At 40.5% G+C, this 25,409-nt stretch overlaps 1 long non-coding RNA gene across 1 annotated transcript in view; it reads right to left on the reverse strand.

Annotated features, from left to right (window-relative positions):
- LOC114571428 (uncharacterized) overlaps positions 1 to 23,040 on the reverse strand; it is a 30,505-nt gene extending 7,465 nt beyond the window's left edge. The window contains exon 1 of the long non-coding RNA XR_003694641.1: positions 22,903 to 23,040. This is a non-coding gene — a long non-coding RNA (uncharacterized LOC114571428). The remainder of the gene's footprint in view (positions 1 to 22,902) is intronic.
- Between the last annotated feature and the right edge of the window lie 2,369 nt (positions 23,041 to 25,409).

Raw genomic sequence — 25,409 nt, forward strand, 5'->3', positions numbered from 1 at the left:
TTTTTCCCTTCCTGTCCAGTGAAAACCACGTATCTCCAGATGGGTTGACGTTGAATGTTTGTGATAAAGTGAAGGATGAAGCATTCCTTCATGTGTTGAGAAGATTCTCATACTTCTTAAGCCAAATAAAGTCTTTAAAAAGCCTCTTGGACCAGCTGGAAAAAGCATCGTCACAAAGCTGAAAACGGCTGTTTTTCTGACACCATGAAAAGTTGACTTTTTAGAGACACATGAGATTCTCACAGGACAGCGACGCTACAACTATACGCTATATGATGATCTTACAGAATATGATGCATTGCTGTAGATTAAACTTCCCAACAGTATATAAAGGAGGTAAAATGAGGACAACCTTAAATATCTACAGTGGTAAAATGCTACATACACTGACAGGGAACATTTTACTACACTATGAGTACTTTTACTTTCCATACTTTACAGTAAAGTAGATTTTGCTGATACAAATGTTTACTGAAGTAAGGTTTTGAATGGAGGACTTAGTGGAGTATTTTTCACAGCGTGGTATTTGAACTTTTACTTCAGTAAAGGATCTGAATACTTCTTCCACCACTGAACATTATCTAAGAGCTCCCATACATGCTTTCACTGAGATCTTATCTCTGCTTTATCACAACAAAAAAGGGAGCGAAAAGGGAGCAAAAAAGTCCACGAACCGTCAGCAGAGGGGCTTAGATTTAAAGTGAAGGTTTGACATTTGCTATAACAGCCATAATTTGATTAGACTTGGGTGACATTCTCTCACAGAACTCAGAAGGGAGGACGGCATCTGCTACTGCCAAACGCATTAACTTCTGTGAACTCGGAGACAGGAAGAGTGAAGTATTGTTTGAATCTACTCTCTTTCCATTTGGTCAAACAACAGGCATTTTAATGCTTTCAAGATACCCATGACAGCTCGGCAAGAAGATTTATAATGCTTAAGAATTGTGAACACATGTAGCTGAGGAGGGTTAGATAATATTACCCAGAGGAGATAGATGAGTAACAAGAACCTTTAATAGTAAATATGCAGGGGATTTTCTGCATGCTGGGCGCTGGTCTTTAGTTTATGACGAAATGATGCTCTAATAACCTACTTTAATGTCTTTAAATAGACGGAAAAGAGCAAAGCAATGAAAGAACAATAGGAAATGCAATGAGAGGGACCTGTTTGCCTATAATGCTGGAAAGATTTGCCAATGCATTTCTTTTCATTTTGGCTATAAATGAAAGTACAGGATTTAATGTTTAAAGAACCTTCAACAGTAAATTGGCAGGGGATTTTCTCCATTTAATTTATAACATTCATGGTGGTGACAATGAAACACTGTACTTAGTGTATTATGGAATTAGGCCCTAATTTTCTACTTTAATGCCTTTAAATAGACCAAAAAGAGAAAAAACAATGAAAGAAAAAGACAAAATGCAAAGAGAGAGACCCGTTTCCCTCCAATGCTGCATTCCTTTTCATTCTAGAGAGGTTGCCTTGAATTGGCTATCAAAAAGGTTATAAATATATAATTTAAAGAACCTTTAATAGTACATTTGCAGGAGATTTGCTGTATGTTAGGCACTGGTCTATAATGTATTACATTCACTGTGGAGACAGTGAAACACTGTACTTAATGTATGATGAAATGATGCTCTAATAAATCTATTTTACAGTCTTTAAATAGAAAGTTGGAAGAAAAAAAATGCCAAAAGACGGTTTCACAGAGAAAGCCTGGTGACAGTGAAAAGAAATGGCCCCGGCAGCAGCGTCCAGCAGGAAATTCAATAAAAACTCCTCAAAAAGCCCGGCCGTGACATTGAAAAATAGTGAAATTATAACATAATACAGCAGGGTAACGAAAGAGAGGAGTTATTGTATTTGGCACCGAATCGGGAGAAGAGAGAAGCCCAGGGCCGCCACGTCAAATGAGCCGTCACTGACAGAGGGAGTTAAGCCTTGTGGTGATTAAATATAGGCCTCAAACCTGCTGGTTGCCAGGCATGCAGGCAGACAGCAGACATGTTTGTGCACAGGCAGCAAAATGAACAGAAAACAAAGAGAGAGAGAGAGAGAGAGAGAGAGAGAGAGAGAGAGAGAGAGAGAGAGAGGGAGAGAGAGAGAGAGAGAGAGAGAGGGAAAGAGAAAGACTCATTTCAGACTGCAGCAAAGAACAGAAGGCTAATATCTCGACTGAGATAGAGGAAAAACTGTTGTGTGTATCAGGAGGTTTAGTGTTCGCAGAAAAGAGCAAGAAGAGGATGTCATGGGGTAGATGGATGAATTCAGCCCGAGGTGTCCACCATTAAGAGATCAAGAGTGATTTAATGTTTAGAGATCTGTCACGGAAGAACAAGTTCTTTCTTTATCCGGCAACATTCAGTTTAATCTTTGCTAAAGTTCAAGTTTTCCTGTTATTCTTAAAGCAACAGCCAACCAAAACAGACAGAAGACGCAATCAACAAGAGCAAAAAAATCATGCCTATGCACCCAGCTTACCCATCTATTCTGTGTCATGTCTCACTATTGCCATTACTTATACATGTACTGGATATCTTTTTGTTCATACCATATATATTTTAACATATTCCCTTACTGTTCATTCTATACATATGTATATTATTCTGCACTTCTGGTTAGATGTATCTGTACTTGACATTAAAGTTGAATCTAATCTAATGATTAGAAAAGTGCAATGTGATATACAAAGTATAGACAGGTGGTGCATAGGCAGGACAAGAAATATATTGCAATGTTATTAGATTAGATTAAATCTAACAACGTTCATCTAGGTTCATGTTCTGGCTGTCAGTTTCAATTATCTTAACTTCTGTTTCTGAGAAATCGCGTCAGTTTGGCATCAAAATACTAGATAGTACCCATGAGCCTCAGCCACCGTTGCCATAGAGAAGAAGGGCGAAACAGAGCGGTAGCGAATTCAAAATGCTTTGTCGTTACAGTTGAGAACAAAACATGGTGCCATTGTTGCTGAATTCATTCACAATTAACCCAGACACAGAAAGAGCCACGTCACAATCGTAACTAATAGAAATTAAGGTAAATAATACAAATGTGTGAGATATTAGTGGTGGGAGATGGGGGGTCTACTTTTTGACATTTAGACTAATAACAGAGAAAGATCTTGCGGTGTCTTTAACATTACAGTAGGATATAGTCTATCTCTACTTCACAGAGTGTGTCCTTGTGTTGTCTTATTCCTCTTTGACATTTTGCTCTCCCGTCAGCCTTCTCCTTAAAGGTGTGAGAGGGGCCTCGGCTCATCGTGTCAAGCCTCCCCTTTGAGTTGAGAGACAGGCCGCAGTCTTTAAATTGCACCCTTCACCCTCGGGGCATGTTCATGTGAGGATTCAGTTTAGGGTGTGACAATTGAGGATCATCTGGCTCAAATCAGCCCAAACAATCATGGTTCAGTACCCTCAGACAGACGGTGAGACAAGTCGGCCCAGACAGACACCGACAGTGTCTGCGTTATCCGTCTTTTTTATTCCAGCAGATAAGGTGACTCTGAATTAATTACGCAGGAATCTCTTTAAAAAAAAAAAAACGCCCGATAGCTTAAAGCCTTTCAATCACGGCGGCGCTGACAGGAAGGAAGATGCCCCTCCTTGTTGTCCTCACCGCGGAGCTCCTCTTCAAAAGGTTATCAACCGAAATTCCAAGACAGGAATCGGAGAAAGAGACAAGGAGGGTGAAATAGATTTGAATAGCTTTGATGAGAGAGGCTTGCGATGAAAGAAGAATTTCAAAAGCACAAAAGGCTTCTCCACTCCTGTTCTTTTTGCTTTCTGTCACTCTCCAAGCAGCTGCCAGTGTCATAATTTTGCTCTGAGCTATGAACCCAAAACTGGTGTTGTAGCACATTTCACGTGCAACGCTGCATGCTTGTCTCTTTCTGTCTTGCTGTCTCTCTACCGTTTCTCTTGAAACATCTGCCACTGTGGACAAACACCAGCTTCAGCGACGCATACCCCATCAGCCTTTCGATATCCAGAGAGATGTGAGAAGTGATGAAAGGAGAAAGAAAGTAAGTAAGATGTCATCTTTAATGTCAAACATTATATTTCCCCTCCTTGTCTGGCTCCTCAGCGGTGCTGTAACATTAGCCGTGTTGCTCGGAGCGACACCCTGTCAGGTGGAGTTTACAGACTCTGACACAGTATCCAGTAACCCCCTGGTCCAGGGTGTGAGCCAGAGAGACAGACAGCACCGGTGAAGACAGACAAGCTGAAAGAAGAGAGGCGATTGATCGTGACAATCTGGAGCTGCTTTTGTCTCATGTGACCGGCTGCAGCTGCCAAGGAGGCCGGGTTTGAAATGTCTGAATGTCGTTCCGTTGTTGCTTTCACAATCCAGTTATCCTCTACAACAGAACATCCAACTGCTTTTAAACATTTGAAATGTTTCTTACAACATACGTTATGTGCTGTTTTTTTTTTTTTCACTTTGACATGACACATGTTCAGCTGGTTAAATCCTTTAGCTCCTTCAGCCACTAGGGCTGGGTACCGAATTCAATACTTTTTAAGCACCGACCAAATTGCCTCTAAAGTATCGAGAATTGAAAAATGCCTCGTCATTCAACACCCAATTTCAATACCTAAGGAGTAAATCTCATCAGCGTCAGTGAGCCAAGCTCTAATGTTTGTGATTGGCTGTCTAACGTTGCACGTCGTAGGGACGCGCAGGAAAAAAAATCACGCTACACCATAACAGAGGCGGGCTCGCGTAGTAGGAGCTGAGAAATAAATAAACAGATTTGAGCCGTAATGTAGTAATGTCATTTTATTTTGCTTTATAAAATTGGTATTGAAAAAAGTATACTTTAGGAACAGGTATCGAAGTCACGGTATTGGTATTGGTATTGAACATTTTGAAACGATACCCAGCCCTATCAGCCACTGACTGAACATTTTGAACACTTGTTTGTATCTGCCCAAAGGTGGTCCACATCTGCTCAAAGGTACCACGGAAGAAAACAAACCCGAGTCGGATTCAACCGACTAACCAACACAGGTTTGAAAACACCCTTATATTCCTTTTCTGTATTTTTACCTCAATCTTTGGTGTCAGGTGGGAAATCAAAACCTAAGAGCTTAACATGTTCTTTGGCAGTAGCAAGTAAGTACATGCTCAAAGGAATGGAGTATCACATTAAATAATTCCTGAATAATTAGGTTTTCAAAATTCAGTTGGCCTTATAGTCGGGCTATCTTGGCATCACAATCAATCCATTGTGCTGCTTTGCTTTAATCAGCATATGCTTTTCAAGCAGATCGCAATAAATGACAGTTTATAACAGCTGTGCGTTGGCCGTAAATCAGTCACGAGTGCACACAACGCTCTGACAAAAGGAGCAGTTAACACAGTTTACTATGGTGCTTTGATTTGGTCAAAGGTGGGACGAAATCCAACAGACCTCACAGTCAGTCAGCAGGTGTTGCTTTAGTGCAAATGAAGCAGATGTGGATGTTTATCTTCCACCATATCCACAATGGTGGAAAGTAACTAAGTACATAAGTACAACTTTGAGATACTTGTGCTTTACTTGAGTATTTCCATTTTCTGCTCCATGATATTACTTCACTACATTTCAGAGGGAAATATTGTACCACTACATGTATTTGATAACTTTAGTTACTTTAAATAAATCAACTATCAAATTATGACATATTATTAGACATTAAGCTACCCAGTAGTATACAGTTATTCAAATTAGCTCCACCTTTACCAGCTGCAACATGAAAGTTATGAACGCATTAATGCATCAACAATTATATTCTAACTTTAATATATATATATATATGGATCTGAAATTGAACATCCTTCATTCAAAAGTATTTTTACTTTTGTAAAACCACACACTGTCAAGATGCCTTTGACTCTGTCAAGTCTTTATTGTGTTCTGCCCCTGTCCTAGCAGCCCCACAGATGGACCAGCCTTTCTCTCCGTATGTGGATGCTAGTAAGGTGGGAGCTGGTGCCGTACTCATGCAGGCTGACGAGAATGGTCTTGGCTGCCCGGTGAGTTTCTTTTCCAGAAAGTTTAACTCACATCAGCTGAATCATTCGATCGTTGGAAAAGAGGCACTGGCAATCGTCTGGGCATTGCAACACTTTGAAGTTTATGTGGGGGAGTGGAGTAAGTCCTGTAGTGGTATGCACACCAATCATAATCCTCTAACCATTTTCTCAACCACTCCAAAATCCAAATCAGCGGCTTATGCGTTGGTGTCTTTTCCTCCAACCCTTTCATTTTGACATACGACATGTAAAGGGAGCTGAAAATACGGTGGCTGATGCCATGTCCCACTCTGCCTGCCAGTCATGTTAGGCTCGTTCGAGATGAACTGCGCCTCGCCTGTAGGTGGATGACATGAGAAAAGACGGCGGCAGCCGGGGGGGGGCGGTGACAAAAAGCTGTGGTCAAGTCGGACAGTTTACAGTCGTTTTCAACAGCCTTCAGGCTTAATAAATTGTTATAGACCCATATATATATATATATATATATATATATATATACACTACTTGTACACAGTCTCCAGTTGTTTTTATTATGACAGAGTAGCTGTCAAAATGCATATGTGATCTATTACTGAGGTTAATAAACAACAGACTGTAGATGATCCGTAATCTGAACAGATTTAGTCTCTCTGACTTCTAAACGTCACTATCGGCCAGTGTTCTGTACAGAAGAAGCCTTTAAATCAGACAAATGGCAATTCAAATCCCTCCAATCCAAAAACAATAAAAAGTTTATGTAAAACGTCATCATGTTGAGTCAATTCTGAACCAATCAGCTGTTAGATCAGCTGAGAGCCATGCGTTTCCCAGCATGCCCTGGGTCTGCCTGGGTCTTAAAGTCGGTGGAAAGCAACTGCGCCGCCTGCCTCTCAAAACTGCGGCCAGCTTGATGTTGGAAGGTTACCGTTGCCCACGTGTGCATGACGTCAGAGCAAGTCGGGATCAAGTCGGACACAAATCTAACCGCCATGCATTGGGCAGCGGTCGCTGGTGATCAATTATGCGCAGGCCTGGCTCATCTTGAACAGGCCTACTCTGTTCCTTTGTTCTGCAGGTACTGGGAGTGGGCGGGTAGGTGGAGCTGGGAGGGTCGTCTGTACCTGGCCATCTGGGCGTGGCTTACAGAAGGCATAAAGGACTGCCCTCCTGGGAGTCTTACGCTCTCTCAGCTGGGCCTGCTGCATCTATCTCAACATGTTGTCCTTTGTTTGGTTTGCTGCACCATCCGACAACCATCACACCATATATTCACCCATCCACACACTTGCAACACAACTGATGTCTTTCACACTTACACACTCCACCATTAAGCTTATGTTTAGTAAGGTTGTGTTCCTATGTCTAGTTTAAATACATTACTTTTTGGCTGATCTACCTGTGTGTGATCTCCCTTTTGTTGCCAGCCTTGAGCCAGGCGGTAATAAATAAGCGTGCCAGGTGGTAATTAATAAGTGTACAGTTCAGGAATTAGCCTTGGTAAACTGTAATGTAAACACTACTTTAAAACCGGTGCAGCCTAAAATAAAACAAAAACAGATATACTTCTAGAAGAGAAAGTTGAACATAGATTCACAGGCAACAGCTGTGGAAAAGAGGTAGCCTACAAACAGGTATATTTGTCAAAGGGTCTTTCTATTCAACCAAACTCCTCACCAGATGATGATGATGATGATTATGATGATGATGATGATGATGATGGCAGTGACATATCTTGTGTGCAACTAAAAGGAAGACATTTAAGTGTTTTTCTCTTCCTCTGGTGTTTCAGGCCAGCCTGTAATCTAATTGCAAAGTGTGGAAGAAAAACCTTCAAGACATAAACAGCTAGTTAATCTGTATCGCTCTGATCTTACCGCCCGTCTGTCAATCGGAGAGAGAGGAGAACGCAAAACAACGTAGGTATAATTTAGCATGACGGCCTTCTGGTGGCAGCTGGGGTGAAGAGTTCACCCCAGCTGAGAGTTTGCAAAACACAGCAGCGATTGTTCAGACTTGGGCACGGAGAGGTCAAGTAACTGTAGCACAAGCACATCTATTCAAAGCCTTGAAAAACCAAGTGTGGCTCTCCAACAAAACTTCTTTTATTTAGATCCCAACCCATTACATTGAACCTACTGTCTCTTATTCTGTGTACTGACACTAAGAGAATGTCTTTTGACAACGGTGAACAGGACTAAAGCAGGAGGACGACCCCGGGGCCACACAGACCAGACGTGCTGGGAGGGGCCCCTTGGAGGCATACGCTGTGGATCTGGGATGAAGGCCGAAGAAAGAACAGAGTGAAGCCGCAAATAGTACTGGTGTGATAATGGATTCCCACATTAGGTCCATCAAGGTCTGATGATAAATGGGATACGGCAGCAGCTAGGCACGGGAACTAGAAAATCTGGTTTGAAGCGAGGCGGGCCGGTGACTCTATGCTTGGTGGCAGGCGCTTGGGGCTTGCGTTGGGGATTTTGGAGACTTCCCCAGGTCACAATGAAGTGTGGTAACACATGGTTTCAATGTCTCTCTCATCTCCTGCACTCAAGAGTGTGGCGAGGTCCAACATTTTGCATTTGTAACTCTGGAAATATGGTTAGTGAGGAAACAGAAACACAGAAAGTTGAAAGTCCCAAGATTTCAACATTTGCTCCAGTCCCTTTACACAACCTCCTCGTGGGCACTGAATTCCTGTAGAGTGCATGGGTAACGCTGGCTGAGAGACCCGCAGGTTTGAAAACCATGAATTACCTGACAGGGACATGAAGACACCAGCAACCACAGAAGCGTTACTGAGAGCTTCAAACCAGCAGGGAACAGCTTCATGGAGGGGTCACTCTCCAGTCAGAGTAACAGTAGATGAGACCATTTTACATGGACATATTGACACGTGTGACACAATTTATAAGTCAGTTTGTACCGAGGCTGACTTTAATTATTTTATTATTTATTATTATTTTTTTTTTTTAAACATTAAATATATATCAAAATATATAGTTCAACTATACCCATGTTGCCACGTCTTCGCAGTAAAGGCCCGGTACTAGTATACAGTATAGAACAGCACATTTTTTGCATTAAGTTTGGTGAACTTTTACAGACAAATTTGTACCGTTTACCAACAGCACCTTTGTTAGCTGTGTTGCAACATCCACTTTTATTTAAAAGGTCCCATGGCATGAAAATTTCACTTTATGAGGTTTTTTAACATTAATATGAGTTCCCCCAGCCTGCCTATGGTCCCCCAGTGGCTAGAAATGGTGATAGGTGTAAACCGAGCCCTGGGTATCCTGCTCTGCCTTTGAGAAAATGAAAGCTCAGATGGGCCGATCTGGAATCTTCTCCTTATGAGGTCATAAGGAGCAAGGTTACCTCCCCTTTCTCTGCTTTGCCCGCCCAGAGAATTTGGCCCACCCATGAGAGAGAGAGAGACATCATGGCTTTCAAACGAGCAAAGTGGCAGTTGGTCAAGGCCACACCCCCACCCTCCACCTTGCCCCCCCTCTCTCCTCCTCAATAGCTACAGACACAGAAATGGCACATCCTAAGGAAAGCTCATTGTGGGACTGGCTCTAGTGGCTGTAATTCTGCACCAAGGCTGAATTTCGGGAAAGAGAATTCAGATACAGTATTAGGGGACCACTAAGGTCTATATAAAAGACACTTCAGATACAGTATTAGGGGACCACTAAGGTCTATATAAAAGAGACTTCAGATACAGTATTAGGGGACACTAAGGTCTATATTAAAGCATCCAAAGGGCACCATGTCATGGGACCTTTAACCTCCTCTGTCGGAGAATTAACTGTTTCACCACATCGTTTTTAGACGGTTATGAGACAAAAGTTGTTGGTGCAAATATGTCTGAATGAATACTGTGTTAGTGTCCCAAGTATCTCAGAGAGCTTTTGTTTTACCCCTTCACCAACTCTTTATGTAATAAAATGATGTACAAACCTGAGAACAAAATGCCAGGGGGGAATAGACACTATTAAGACTGACTAGTGTTAGTGTGTTCCCAGCTGGCTAGCCTGTTAGCTGTTACGTAGTTCGCAGGCTGCGAAGAGTCACTACATCGCCAAGCTTCTGGCACCTCTAGCACGGTTTTGTAAAGACGCACAGATTTGTTTGGCTGTGCCTCTTCCTTCAAGACAAATTACACTATTTGTGAACCAGGTTGTTATTGTTGTAACTATGTGCATTATGACATTTGAGAGAAACAAAACATCGACGCTCGCAGATAGGCATCATTAGCGTCAGATCAAACACTACAAGATTTGGAACTGTGTGTGCCTCTACTTTCCACTTATGACTATTGGTCATCATTATATTTAGGAAATGTGAACTCCAACCAGAACATCAATCAGGACAAGAAGCAGCAACCTCCTGCAGCTTTCAGAAAAGAAAAAATGTATCATAAGAAATAGAAATAATGCACATAAATATGAGAATAATACAAAAGGTTGACAAATGTCAAAATTTTCCCTTAAAATAAACATCAGAGCAATTTCCATGATGTTCAGAAGTTGTAGCATGAAGACCCTTATTTGCAGCCAGTTTGTTGGATCATTTACAACACAAGCAACTGCATGAAAACACACACCCATACAAACACAAACACACGCACATGTTCAAACGCACAAAAGTAGAAAATTAGATCCAGGTGGATGCAGGAGTTGTCTTTTGCTCCCAGCAGGGTGTTTGGAGAGTTGAAAAGGTGAAAACAAGCACAGACTTGAAGACAAGAGCAAAGAAAGGAAAGGTTGACCTTTGACTGGGTTTGTTGGTCTAGACCCAGGCGTGAACCTCAAGCCCCAGGGCATGCTGGGAGTGTAACCAGCGGCCAGAGGTCACTGAGATGGTCAGCAGAGCAATAGAGGTTTGAAATATCGCATGAACAGTTCATCCAATCTACTTCACACTTGGTTTACTGGGTACCCAACGCACTTGGGGACGGTTTGGAATTTGGAGCAGTTTGGACAGCGTTGGGTATTAAACTGTGAATTAAACTAAAAGACCGCGGAAAAAAGGTTGAGGAAAAAAAATGGCTGGCTTTTCCGTGTCTACCCTTCACCATAAAGGTCCATCTTAGGGCGTTTTCACACATGAAAGTCCGAACCAAGGTCCGGACCAAGGTTCATGTTTTTGTTACATTGTATACATTTGATCCGGTAAGTTGTGGTTTCACACTGCAGTTTTGCAAGCGCACTAAAGATCTATACGTGACAAACCTACGTCCTGCCGTCATCACATACGTGTGCTACGTCTCCAGATACTTCTAACTGATTGGTTTGTTGAAGGGCTTCCTCGTCCTCTCATATCCTCTCTCTGTGTCGGAGTTTTTCCTACTGACTGCTGCTCTCCCCCTACTGCCGCGGCCCTTTTTGTTTTGTTGTGATGTTGAGAAGCAAGACACGGGAACTTTCTTTCTGGAGCATTTATTCAGAGACAAACTGAAACCTACGCTGTACATTTACCACTTAACAAATAAACTGCTGATGTATTCTCTGCTCTGATAGCCGACAGCTGTCTTCTCTGAACGCATTCACCGTCACTCTCTCTCACTAAGCACCTTAAAGGAGCTTCCCCGGTCTTGTAACACAAGGAGAGCCTGCCAGAGCTTCTTGTATTTGGTCCAAAAGTCCGAACCACCCAAAAAATGCTTTCACACTATAAACGAACCGGACCATGGTTCAGTTTGGTCCGGACCGAGACCACCTCTTTTTATCGGACCAAAATTTGGTCTTTTGATCCGGACCGCGGTCCGGGGGAGGTTTCACACCTGTAATTTTGGTTCGGATCAAACTAAGAAGTCCGCAAGTCCGGACCAAACGAGGTATGTGTGAAAACGCCCTTAAAGCTAAAGACTAAAGAACTTTTCCCGCTTCGGTCCCCCTACAGGTTGGAAATGGAATTGTCCATTACGTTACATTGTCCAGTTCAGTCGAACTACAGCTCTGCCACCCGATCTGGCAAACATTTTTTTCTTTTTTTTTTTTATTATTTTTTGGGGCTTTTCCCTTTATTTGAAAGTGGATAGACATGAAAGGGGGGAGAGGCAAACTTGCATAATGTAATGTAATGGACAATTCCGCTTCCAACCTGTAGAGCAGGGGTCTTTTTTTAAGCCAAGGACCCCTTAACTGAAAGAGACGGAGCAGGTAGGTCTACCTTTTTTATTTTTTGCATCGAAAACTAAGCTATTACAGTAAAATAGCCTAATAATTGTTGGCATTATTTTATAAATCAGGTGTTAATGTTACACATACATGTGACACAGTGAATCCTTAGGATTAACTTTATCTGTCAGTGGCTACCTTAGGGACAACCTTACTTATAGGCCAGTAAGCAGTGGGGATATTTATTTGCTAATAATATGTTTGATTCATGTTAAGACTTTTTTAATTTTTCGAAAAAACTTTTTAAAATTATTTGGAGACCATCCCCCCGACTCGCTTCGACTCTGACCTGCGGCCCTTTGCTGCATGTCGTTCCCCCTCTCTCTCCCCTTTCATTTCTTCAGCTGTCCTGTAAATAAAAGGCCTAAAAATGCGCAAAAAATAATCTTTAAAAAAATCATTAACGATAGGCTATATGACGAGACAGCACCGCCGTCATTAAACGCTGACTGTGGTGATATCAACATGCATCGTTGAAGAAAAAGACAACACTAAAAATTACTATTACTATTAAAAACAAACTACTATCTTGCACCTATGGATGGCGACGTCCAACACTATCTGTAACTTACTCGAGGTACTTGCACTTTACTTGACTATTTACATTTTATGCTACTTTATACTTCTAGTCTACTACATCATAGAGACAAACATTATACTTTTTATTTTACACTACATTTATTTAACAGCTTTAGTTACTTTTCAGATTACACATTTTCATTTACTTCCTGTCCAGTGATGACGTGTTCCTTTATGTGTTGAAACAAACTCTGAGCATCGTCACAAAGCTGAAAACAGGGCTGTTTTTTCTGACACCATGAAAGGTTGACTTTTTAGAGCTACTACAAACGTAGTAAAACACTGAAAGGGACCTTTTTACTGCACAATCAATACTTTTACTTTGGATACTTTAGCATCAAAGTAGCTTTGTGGTAATACTTCCACACTTTTTACTTCAGTAAGGTTTTGAATGCAAGACTTGCGCTTGTAGGGGAGTATTTTCACAGTGTGGTGTTGGCACTTTTACTTAAGTAAAAGAGTACTTCTCCCACCCCTGCTGGTCTCCCATCAGCATTACCGATATCTGAACTCTTCACTTTGAAAAAAGACGAATTTTCAGTTTCCTCCCTGCCTTTTTCTGTCTCTTTTTATTCTCCTGTTTGAAATGGGAGGGTATGAGCTGAGTAAGTTATGGGTGAGGAGAGAGAAAGAGGGAGGGGAGTTGATGGGTGAACCTTCTCTGGGCAGATCCACCTTAAGAGAAAGCCAGAACACGCTGACAGCTTGCCATGACTGACGTGTGATCTGTACAAATTTCAGGACTAATAAATCTACCTGTCAGAGGAAGGAGACTTGAAAGGGCCGCTGCCCCGCGGCGCAGCTTAAATGCAACTGCTGTTGATGAAATTCTGTAGTCTGGAGAATTACAGCTGTCAGGAAAAAACGCCTACATCAGATCTGACGCCTCGCCTGGCTCCTTCTCTAACCTGTTCTGTCTCACACGTCCTCCCTCCCTTTTTCACTTACTTCCTCCCTTTTATTTCTAATCCAAAATATGTGTGACATGAACTTTAAAAAGAAAAAAAGAAGAAAAAAAATGAAAAGAAAACTGGCGTGGGAAATCTCTCTCCAGCAGGAAATATTTCTCTAAATTTTCGGGTTTGTTCTTTCTCACAACAAAACCGACTATGCAAGGAACGAAGCTAAATCACGTCGCACACAGCTGTTTTGCTTTTCCATTACAGAGCGGCTCGATTTTCTTATTGCTTTGAAGTTCAGGCTGGACTTTAGCCAGCAAGAGACATATTCACTGCTGGTCCGTGAAAGCTATAAACAGCGTCTGAGGAGAGAGGCATAAACCAGCTAAGTGTGTTGCTGTATTTATGGGTAAACGAGTGGAAAAGCCATTGCTCTCTCTAATCTGTCAAAAAGGGGATTTATGGGTGTGTGTGATGTGAGGACCTTGTTGAGGTTGTGCATTGACTCATCTCATGCAGACAGACCCCATGAGGCATGAAGCTATAGCCAGATTCCACATCAATGGACACATGATTCATTGGTATTTCATTTAGGTTGGTATTTAATTTAGATAAAAATACTATTACTTACTGACCCTTTTCTCTTTATTGACCCAAACAACAGCCATGCTAGTGTCTCTGTGAGGCTGTATTCATGAACAATGGTGCTTTGAGCTAAATGCTAGCATCACCTTGCTAAAATGCTCACAATGGCCAGTGGTGGAAGAAGTACTCAGATATTTTACTTTAGTAAAAAAATAGCAATACTACAGTGTAGAAATACTATTACAAATAAAATCCTGCATTCAAACTCATACTTAAGTTAAAGTACAAAAGTATTAGCATCAAAACATACTCAAAGTACCAAAAGTGTAAGTACTCATTATGCAGAATTACCCATTTCTGAATCATGTAGATATTATATTATTGGATTATAATTATTGATTCATTAGTGTGTCTATCACTTTCAAGTTTTGGTAAAGGTGGAGCTAATTGTAATTATTTTATATACTGCTTAACCTGTAATAATATATCACTATGTATTATTAAGATTTTTTATTAATAATCTGAATCTGCAAAGAAACTAACGTTATAACATAAATGTAGTGGAGTAACAAGAACAATATTTGCCTCCAAAATGTAGTGGAGTACAAGTATTTAAATACTCAAGTAATGTACAAATACCTTAAATTTGCACTTATGTGGTGTACTTGAGTAAATGTACTAAGGGTGGGAATCACCAGGGGCCCCACGATACGATATTATCACGATACTTGTATCACGATGCGATATTATCACAATACGATATCACGATACTTGTATCATGATACGATATTATCACGATACGATATCACGATACTTTTATCATGATACGATATTATCACAATACTTGTATTGCTTTTTTCCAACTTCGAATTATGTCCCCAAAGGAAAACTTTGTATCGTTCACGCTGACGATCTCCCATGCTGACCTCAACAACAACAAAAAAACTCAACTGCACCATCTAGTGGACAGAAAAAGCTATTATATTACGTATTCTAGTACCAAAAATTCTTATTTGCAATTTATTTAATAAAAGATTGGTACTTGGCGTCCGTTTATAGATACATTATTGCCATGGAAAATATGGCAACACTATGCTGTATCAATTTTTCCCCCGCCCCTACAGCGGAGGCTGATGGGAATTAGGGCTGCTCCATCTTAGTCGATTAGACGACTAATCGGTCATTTTGGTCTTAGTCAACTTAGATTTCTTTAGTCGATTAGTCATGTTTGATGCTTTTTTCATGCTGAATGACTTATTTCCAAGAAACGTACGAGCACATCTCTGTTAAACACAAGAATTAAAGTGGTGCTTTTTCATGACTCTTTGCGGAGAAACTCAGATTTACAGATCTGTCGATCAAATCAACTAATCAATTAGTCAATACAATTGAATGAGTGTTAGTCGACTAAGAATTTCTTCAATCGAGCACAGCCCTAATGGGAATGTTATTAGTTTTGCAGTATTTGGTCCTGAACCTGGACATAGCTAAGCAGGTTTTAAGTCGACTTACAGAAATACCAACTCTTAAAGATATTTCTTAAAATGAAGTGAAACAGATTTTTTTGTGGTTTTCAGGCTACTACTATAAGTATGGTAGGTCAAAGTTGATGGAAGTTTGCATAAACAGTTTGTTTGCCTTAAATTTGCACCAAATAAGTGGCTACAATAATGCACTGAAGTGAAACTGGGGATTTATTTAAGGCCTGAGTGATTACTTGTGTGGTCGCCTGGTGCACGTTACTGAAAAGCTATTTGTAGCAGAGTTTTTGTCACAAACCCATGTTGTAAAAGGGCAAAGACATTTATTTAGCAGCCAAATCAAAACTACCAATGGTGTCGATTTGTTGTTTCAGTCAGGGCAACATTTACATTCCCCTCAAACACCCTGTCATATTATCGGCAATATTACGGCTGAATGTTGAGAGGGGACAAAGAAAGGAAGAAGAAAAATCACAAGCAACAGTTATAAAATCGAAAGAGCAAGATGGAGAGGGAGAGAAAGCACTCTGGGGTCCGTCTTTCAGTTCCACATCTGGCCCTGATATTTCAGAGTTAATTAGTCATGCAGGGGTTGTGTGTGTAGATAAATCTATCATCCCGCAGTGCACAAACCATTTGAGAAATGAAAGGAAGTGAGGAGATATACACAGTTCGAGCTCCTTCATAAATCACTGGCCCAGATTAAAAACAGGCACTGCAGTGATGAGAGGGAGGGATCAGGGCCAGCCTGGCCCTGGACTTCCCACACAAAAGCACACTTTCATGCACGCACACATACTTCCAGATTTTACTGCAGCGATTCTCACCAAAGAGATTGTGGAGCTACTCAATTAAGTTGAAACAATAGAAATGTGTATCCACATATTGAACAGATAAACACCACAATGTTGCAGTTGTAACCATGAAAACTAGCGAGCAGAGAAGTTACTCAGCTAAAAGTAATTAACAGCTCAAAAGCAATAGATAAACAGTTGAAATAGTAAGCTAAATTATTGGATACAGTAACGGTTGAAACAGCTGTGTAAAAGTTATCGATAAACAGTTGATATTTAGCCCAAACTATTGGATAAATGGTTAAATAAGTAAGCCAAAAGTGTTAAAGCTACAGTGTGTAGTTTCTAAGTAATGACAACAAAACTGTCAGCGCATCCAAGTGATACAAGCCTTCCGTGATTGTGCACCCACCCCTCCTCCACACAGCTGCTAGTAGCCAAGGAGGACACGGAGGATTAAAAAAACATAATGGACTGGAAGAGTTCATTATCTTCACTCGAGTTTCTGCGCTCAAAAGTCGCCGGACGCCACCAGTTTCTGAGCACAGAGAGAGTTGTGTGGAGCTGATAGTCTTAATTAGCTTTGTAGCAACTCATTTGGCAATGGCTTGAATGTAACGGACGTTCATTAATATCAAAAAGTTACGCACTAAAGCTTTAAATAAATGGTTGATAAGGGTAAAAATAATGGAAAATGGGTTGAAATTTAAAACATTCATTCATTACTTTAACCAACTATTACTATTAAGATAAAGATGGATAGTTACAATAGTAGCAGTAAGACAAACATGAATAAATAGTTAAAATAGTAAGCTAATGGATAAATGGTTGAAGCAGTTAAGAAAACTGGATAAGTAGTTAAATACTAATGGATACACACCGCAGTACTGCGATATTCAGAAATATTAAGAATTACTATACTCTCTTCTCACAGCTATTCTTAAGGGGATTTCTACTCCACAGACTCCATCATTAGTTAGAGAAGTTCTCGAATGTTGACACAGTAAAACAAACTCACTCATAAACGTATGGCGGCCGTCACCATCTGCTATGTCTCTCTCTCTCTCTATCCCCACAGTATCTCACTCAGCGGAGGAAGGAGTGGGAGGAGGAGAGGAGTGATAAGAGGGAAGGACGAGGAGCTGAGAGAATGACAACAAGGACATGTATAAGGGAGGAGGTCAGGAGGAAAAGGAAGAGGATTTGGAGTGAAAAGAAAAGCCACTTTGACAGTGTCTGCTAGTTTTTGGGAGACAGAAGCCCGAGGGCACACTTTGGCGTTTGGCGTCATCAAGAGCTGTCCACCCGAGCCTTAGTACAAACACGGCTGGGCGATATGGCCAAAACACAAAAAACTATTTTTTGACTAAAACATAAATGAAACATCATAGCTTTTTAGTTCTTTATATGGAAGACAGTTGAGCAAGAATAATAAAAGACCTGCAAGGCTATTACTGTTTTGCATATCTGGAAAATGCAAGTTATCCTATACAGCTATGGACTGTCTGAATGCATCAAGTATACCATTGACATCCAGCCAGTGGTGGAAAGTATATTGACGTACTTGTAATTTACTTAAAACTACATTGTGTAAATGTCTCCCATCTAGCAGTGAAATTGTATGACAACCAACTGAATATTACTTTCTAGCCCCTCCCATTTCGAGCGCATTCTAACTCCTACGCTGGCTGAACCCGAAATTACTTCTTAGTATCTCCATCGATTACATGCAGCTGTTCTAGCCACTCCAATATTAACTTTGGTCTTGTTGCTTTGCCTGTCGCGTTGTCGTTTTACTTCTCTTTTTCGCTTCCCTGGCGAGTAATCTCCCAGCTGGCATTCGTCACGGTGCCACTGAGTGTAAGAGGGCAAAATGCGGAGGTACTGTATGTCCCTCTTTGGCTAATGTATTTTAAAGATGGAGGTGCAACATGGTGGCCGTCATTCGAGTGACTCGCTCCTATGTATTCTGAATGATTCTGAATGGCAGATTCTACGCAGATGAGAATACTTTGATGGAAGTAATTACACATGAATGATAATATATTTGTGAAAGAACAAAAGGGTTTTTTCTACGAATCAACTCCGAACATTAAACAATGTAAGTTTAAGTATAACCATTTTCTGCTACTTTATACTTCTGTTCCACAACTCAAATGCAAATATTGTTTGTTACTTTACAGATTAGGATTAATAATACAAAATATAACCAACGAATACATGTATTATTATAGGTTAAGATAAGACTTTCCTTTTTCCTCGTTTTTCAGGAAAGCTTGCAGGGTTTAATGACATTAAGAGGAGTTTGCAATCCACAGTATGATACAAATGCACACACAAAGTTAAAAGCTGTATTTTTGTGTGAGAACAACTTTCATGGGCTTTTCATTTGCATTATTATTTATTTTCTTTGTTGTGCTTGAGTTCAGTGTTTACACTCTGCTTACTGTCAATCAGCGGATACAGAGAGAGAAATGGGAGTCTGTCTCGTACAGGAAATTATCGCTCAACAGCACGTTGCCTAACAGATGTCATTGTCAGTGAATTTACATCTTAATTAAAGGCTTTGTTTTGCTGTCAAGGTAATTTCAAGATAAAACACAAGCAACAATAAAAATGCCGTTTTAATTGGATTAAAAAGACCAAATTAAGCAAAACCACATGACAGTTAAGAGTTGATGAGCTGAACTTTAAATCCCCTCAACCTTTCATTTAAGGTTGGGGATTTATGGGTTTAGAGAATTTACGATGAGGTTGTGGTTAGGGTAAGGGTGAAGGTTAGGAGAGGGACGAGGTCAGAGGTTAAGGCAGGGAAAGTGCTGAGTATTAACAGGATCGCGTGTGTTCAAGACAGGGGTCAGGAGGCAGGCAAACGATGTTAAGGTATACAAAAAGCATGGAAATACTGAGACATAAAGAAAAAATAAGATAAAACAAAAAAATAAGCAGGAAAAGTCAGATGGCTTAAGTGAAAGATTTGAGGTATATATGTGAACAAAAGAGTTTTCTCTTATTTCTCCTATTCATACATTTCAATATTTAAGGGAAATAAGCCTTGAACAATATGTTACGTGATGCCGTTCCTATGATTCTTTACAGATTAGCTTAGATTGCTGAGTGAAAAACAAGAGAAGCAACACTTTTTATCATCCTGATAGACCTAACTGGATTTGACAGCGAATAGGAAATGTTTTGGAAATTGTGTTGTGTGTTTTAGGATTCGTATCTGATGATTCAAATAATCTTACAAAACAAATCCAGCTTCCAAATCATAGTAGAGCCTTTGTCTGGTTAAGCTTTCTAAAACATAACTTGAGATAATTTTATTACCAGTACTTCTTCCACCACTCATGATCACCCTATATAAACTTGGGTTTATTTCCGTTCCATATTTTGACCCGTTTCCTTCCATGTTTTGATCGGTTTGCAAATGCTGTTATGCAGAGACCTGATCACGTCCTAAAGCTCTGCTGTGTCACTTTTTTCCCCCCAATGCACCGTACTGACTGCAAAGAGCGAACACGTAAGGCAGCCAATAGCCATCTGACCGGGAAACACTAAATCACAGATGAAACAGCAGAGAGGGGAGGGGGGGGAAGCTGTAAATCACACATTACAAAGAGCCCGGTGAGAGAGCAGGAACATTGCTCTGCCATGACATCGTGCCTCGCAGCCTGCCTTCAAAGCCGGCTCGGGCAGGAAGCAGTCATTCCCATTTCCTGTCTGCGTCACCCAGGGGACGACGGCGCGAAGGAAAATCATGTTTGGATATATATTCTTTCTTCCCAAGGACGTGTGAATCCATTGTGATTGCACTCACGACTTGTTCTCCGAGCTGATGAAAAGAGATCACAACGGCACAGGAATCACATTTGTATGAATGTGATCTCTGACCATGAAACACTGATGATGGGTTTGTTGGTGTCAGGGTTGGTTTGGTTGAAAGTTAAACAAAGGGAGACAAAAGGACTTTTTCCAAACTTTGAACACCTCTCTTATCAGGGTGTGTACTTGTTTGTGTGTGTGTGTACACTTATATATAGTGTGTAGACTCAGTATTTAAAGAGGCTACAATCAACAATTTTTATAATGACTTTATACATAGCTTTTCAATAGGGCTGGGCGATAGATCGATTTGATCAATTAACTCGAATGTGTAGTTAACGTTGATTTGTTTAAATGAAAATCGATTTAAATATTAAAATCAGATTTTTTTTTTTGGCCATATCGCCAAGCCCTACTTTTTAATGTCCTCAAAGAGGCTTCACAAGATAAAAACAAAACAGGACTAAGAACCCACAGCCAAGCAAGCAGCTCTCTTAAGGCTGATTTATAGTAGTGCAGAGGCTGCGTAACCCCGGCGTAGATTCAACGCAGAATTATAAATGAAGCTTAACTTCACGTTGCGGCGATGCAGAACGCAACAATGAATGAATTTTATTGGTCGTAACCAAAGGATAGGGTCAGAAGCTTCAGCTTATACTGTATAAGGCCCCCCCTTGTCACATTTTTAAAATAACAAACTAATTTTCAAGGTGATAAAATCAACAAGACAAAAAAGCTAAAAGAAATTTTACAAAGAAAAAAATAAATAAATAAAAATATCAAAACCTGCCTACATCTACATACATACATACCCACAGACATAAATACAAACATACATACATACATACATACATACATACATACACACCTACATATACCCATTTAGGGTCAGTGCTTATATACATTGCAATTGCCACCTTAAGGTAAATAATAACATAATTAATGATGACAACCATCATGGATAATCAACATAATTATCCACCTTCGCACACAATAATATTACTCAATTTCTATACTTATCTAGTATCCTATCTTTGAACCCTTTTTTAAATTTAAAAACATTCCCGATATGTTTTAATTCACTTTTCATTACTGTGTTACAGTTAGGTTGTTTCCAATTAAGGTCACCTCTGAGGGTGTAACCCCCTTCTTTCTCTAAACATGGTTTGAATGTTGGGAGGAAGTAGATTATTTTGGGTTTTTATACAGAACTAACGTAGTATTTTGGTTCACCAGGTCCATGAATTTCAGTGTGTTTGACTTAAGAAATAAAGAATTAGTATGATAACAACTTAGATTGGTCCGCCTGGCCGTGATTAACAGCGTCGCATTTCCTCCAACTCATTTCCAGGTGCTTCTTCTCTTAACTTTTCCGTGGTCAGAAAATACAGGGGAGACGCTCTGTTTGTCCACCTCCACCGCCAGTATTTGCTCCAGAGCTAATCCCTGTCAAGGTGTGTGTCCATTGTCATTTCCACGCTTCCCATTAATTTCTATGGGAGTAGCCGTGCAATGCCTTCTGGGAGCGTCGCAGCGACTTTAGAGAAACGGAGTTGAGTCAGCCGCTCCTCATTGGCATGAAGTTGAATCCAGCCAATTTATGCAAATGAGGACCGGCCGGCTCGGCTCGCCGCCTCTCAAAAGCTGACCAAAATCTTTTAAACTGACTTTTGTCAATCTGAAATACAGACAGAGTTAGCAACTGCATGGCCTATTTCTCACCTTAAAATCTTTTCAGAAACATGTCTTGTAAAAATACGAGATCGCATTATGGACGGTTTTGAACTTCGGGAGCAGCCAGACCCACGTGATGCATTTGTCCAATCAGCTGCAGCCATCGCGGTTGTAGGAGGGTGTAGACGGTTTCCTTTGCTTGTCAGTGGTCAGTGAAGAGAAACTGGTGGCAAGCCCACTAGCGTGCAATGCTGGGAAGCGGGGCAATCCCATCCGTGAAAACAAGTCGTATATGGACGCGTACTATCACTCACTCGCTCTATTACACTCTCCACATGCGCGCACACACACACACACACACACACACCAAACTGGCCCTGTTATTCTCTGAGAGATATGCTAGAATAATGCAGACACATAAGCGCACAAGTATGAATCCTCACAACGGCGTAGGCCACTACGTAGGCTACAGCGCATGCTCTGAGTAGACCCTTCATACTCATATTAACCAGCCTTTAGGCAGTACGTATGCACAGTGGTGCTTTTAGCTAAATGCTAAAACACATAGTTTGTTTAGCGTGTTGCCAAGATTAAACGGTCGGTCTGTCTACCACTTTGGTCCAGACTGAAATAGAACAACAACTGTCAAAAGTATCGCCATGAAACTTTCTACAGGCATTGATGGTCCATAGAGGATGCTACATAATAACTTTGTTGATAGGGCAGAATCCAAATTAGGCTGTTTAAGTCCTGGTGCGCGCTTATTTTTCTGGCAATGAGTCGCTGAAACATTTAAAAAATGTGTGTATGCGCATATGTGAGTGTTGTGAGAGTGGGGGAGGAGCTGGCATGGTTGCTTCAGCTCAGTCTCACCTGCTACGCCTGTCACTCAGCAGTTGCCATGGTGAGTCAGCCAGTCGACACATCCTGACACAGCGATGTACTGTTGACGACGTGCTGCCAAGTTCACCCATCACCCAAAGGCCCACTGTGAGTTGTCCTGTCAATCATTCACTTCTTCCTCAGAAGGACAAAGGAAGGTGGAATTTGTAAAATAAAAAAAAATAAAAAAAACAAAGCACATGTTCATGTTCATTTTTAGGTGGTATTATTTCCGTTTAATTCAATTACGTTGTAATTTCAGGTTAGTAGGGATTACTGTAGATCTAAGGCGATGATGATGCTCATTTGGGTGCATTTGATTTGTCACATTGCTGGGATGCATTAAGTGAATGTGAACCCCATTAGCTCCGGATCGCCAGACTTGTTAGCAGCGGCTCCTTCTGCAATAATTTACAACCCTTTCATCTCAACAGAATGTGTTTCTTGTAGAGCGTAATGGAAGTAATCCATTCTCCCTGTCAGCGCAGGAAAACACTTTGTTTTCTGTACAAATTGTGTTTGGGTGGAAGATGTTGGTTAGCGGTGGAGGTAGAAATGGTGGAGGGGGGAGCAGGAGATTTTGCCTGATGTATGCAGGTTTTGAGGACGGTAGTGTTTCTATTTTTGTGCACAGCGGAGGTATGTACAGTACAATAAGTCTGCTCTATGCTGTACTGTGTTTAAGTGAACATGAATCATATAGTGTGACTTATTTGGAGAAAACAACTGCACTTTGTGTAAAAGTGGATATTCAAAGAGGTACATTTACTCAAGTAATGTACGTACTGTGTGTACAGTGTCGGGGTACTTCTGATGTAACCGTAGAACTTATCATTTTTGTGCACAATGTAGTTTTTACATTGGATACTTTAAGAACAGTGGACTCCAGCAATGTACTGCATCTCCACAAAGTTGAAAGCACAAGAAACTGATTCTAAAAATGGTACAAATCGGAGCAGCAGAGGCTGAGATATATCTCACATTTAGTCCCTAGCATCAGTCAAGCTCCAATAAAACCGGATCGAACAAATTTCCGTATTTTATATATTTATTGGAGGGACTGTATAATTGTAAAGTTGTGGGACGTAACAACCAAAACAACTGGCTAAAAGACGCTAAAACGCTGCGTAAAGCTGAGTCTGTTGATAGTTCTCTGTGGGCTCCTCACTATCAGCAACACCTTTCACATTACACTCAAAATATTGATTAGTGCAGCTTTAACTACATAGTAGTACTCATGTACTTTTACTTAAGTACATATTGGAGCAGCTTTTATTCATGTTTATTAATTTTTTTATTCATTCACTTCTCCCATCACTATATAATCTTCTGGAGGCTAGACTCTTCCTACTCTATTAACCTGCCCACAGGCTGAGTTTTATGGCTGTGTTTATTGATATCTATGAACATATTCATTTAGCTCAAGCAGTAACTGTAATGATGTTAATTCCCACAGTAGCCAGTGTCCTAAACAGTTCTTTTTTATTTTTTTTGTTCTTTATAAATATCCTTCTTTTCTATGTTAGAGCTGTGAGTGCGGAGACTAGCCTGGGTTTGTACAATAAATGATGCATTACCTTCTGGAAATTAAAGTGTTAGCAAAGATTATATTTCAGCCTTGAATATGATTTATAATCTCACAAATTAAACAATATTTGTTTACAAGAAGAACAGCATTTGATTTGCAGACTCTGCGGCTGTTGTTTTTATTTAAAGCGTTTTTCAGTCAACTTTATTTTTATCCCAACTTCAACCCAAAGCACATCCAAAAAAAAAAAAAAAAAAAAAAAAAACTATCCATCTTTCTTCCTCTCCCATATATTTCCTCCTCTTATTATTCATCACATCTACCCACTCATTCCTCTCCCACAGCCCCAACAGCCCCCTCCATAAATCCTGGGACAGCAGCGCTTTAATGGATAATTAATTGAAGCCGCTGCAGCACTGTAATAAGACAATAAATTACGACACAGGCCGGTGTGCTGTGTCAGTGTGTGTTGCTAATGGCCCTTCAGGGCTGGGGCAGGAGGCTAATAAATTAGACAGGTATTAACTGCTGTGTGCTAAGTAGCCCTCCACTGCTGACTGCCATGAGAGGAGAGGCGGAAGGAGATAAAAGACGAGGGGAGAAAGGGAATACAGGAAGAGAGGCGATCATATTATTTTCTTAAGTTTAAAGTGAAATTAAAAACTGTTTGTGCAATGAAATCAGTATTTTTGCTTGTGTAATTTTGATAAGCAAAAAGAAGAAATATATGTTTTCATTATTTTTCTCAAGCAATAGGGCCCTCTTATTGGTAATTTACAATTTGTGCAATATCTGCGTGGGCCTAAAAATCATTCGCAATAGCAATTTAATTAAAAAAGTAACATCTAGTTGGCAACAGGTCCAACGTTGGAAGATTCTACTTTCTAAGTGGAAAACAAACCTAACAATAAGATGGGTCCGCACAGATATTAAACTTTGTAAAGGGACAGAAAGTCTTAAATAGCAAGTA

The sequence above is a fragment of the Perca flavescens genome, chromosome 16 (genome assembly GCF_004354835.1).
Source record: "Perca flavescens isolate YP-PL-M2 chromosome 16, PFLA_1.0, whole genome shotgun sequence".
Lineage (NCBI taxonomy): Eukaryota > Metazoa > Chordata > Actinopteri > Perciformes > Percidae > Perca > Perca flavescens.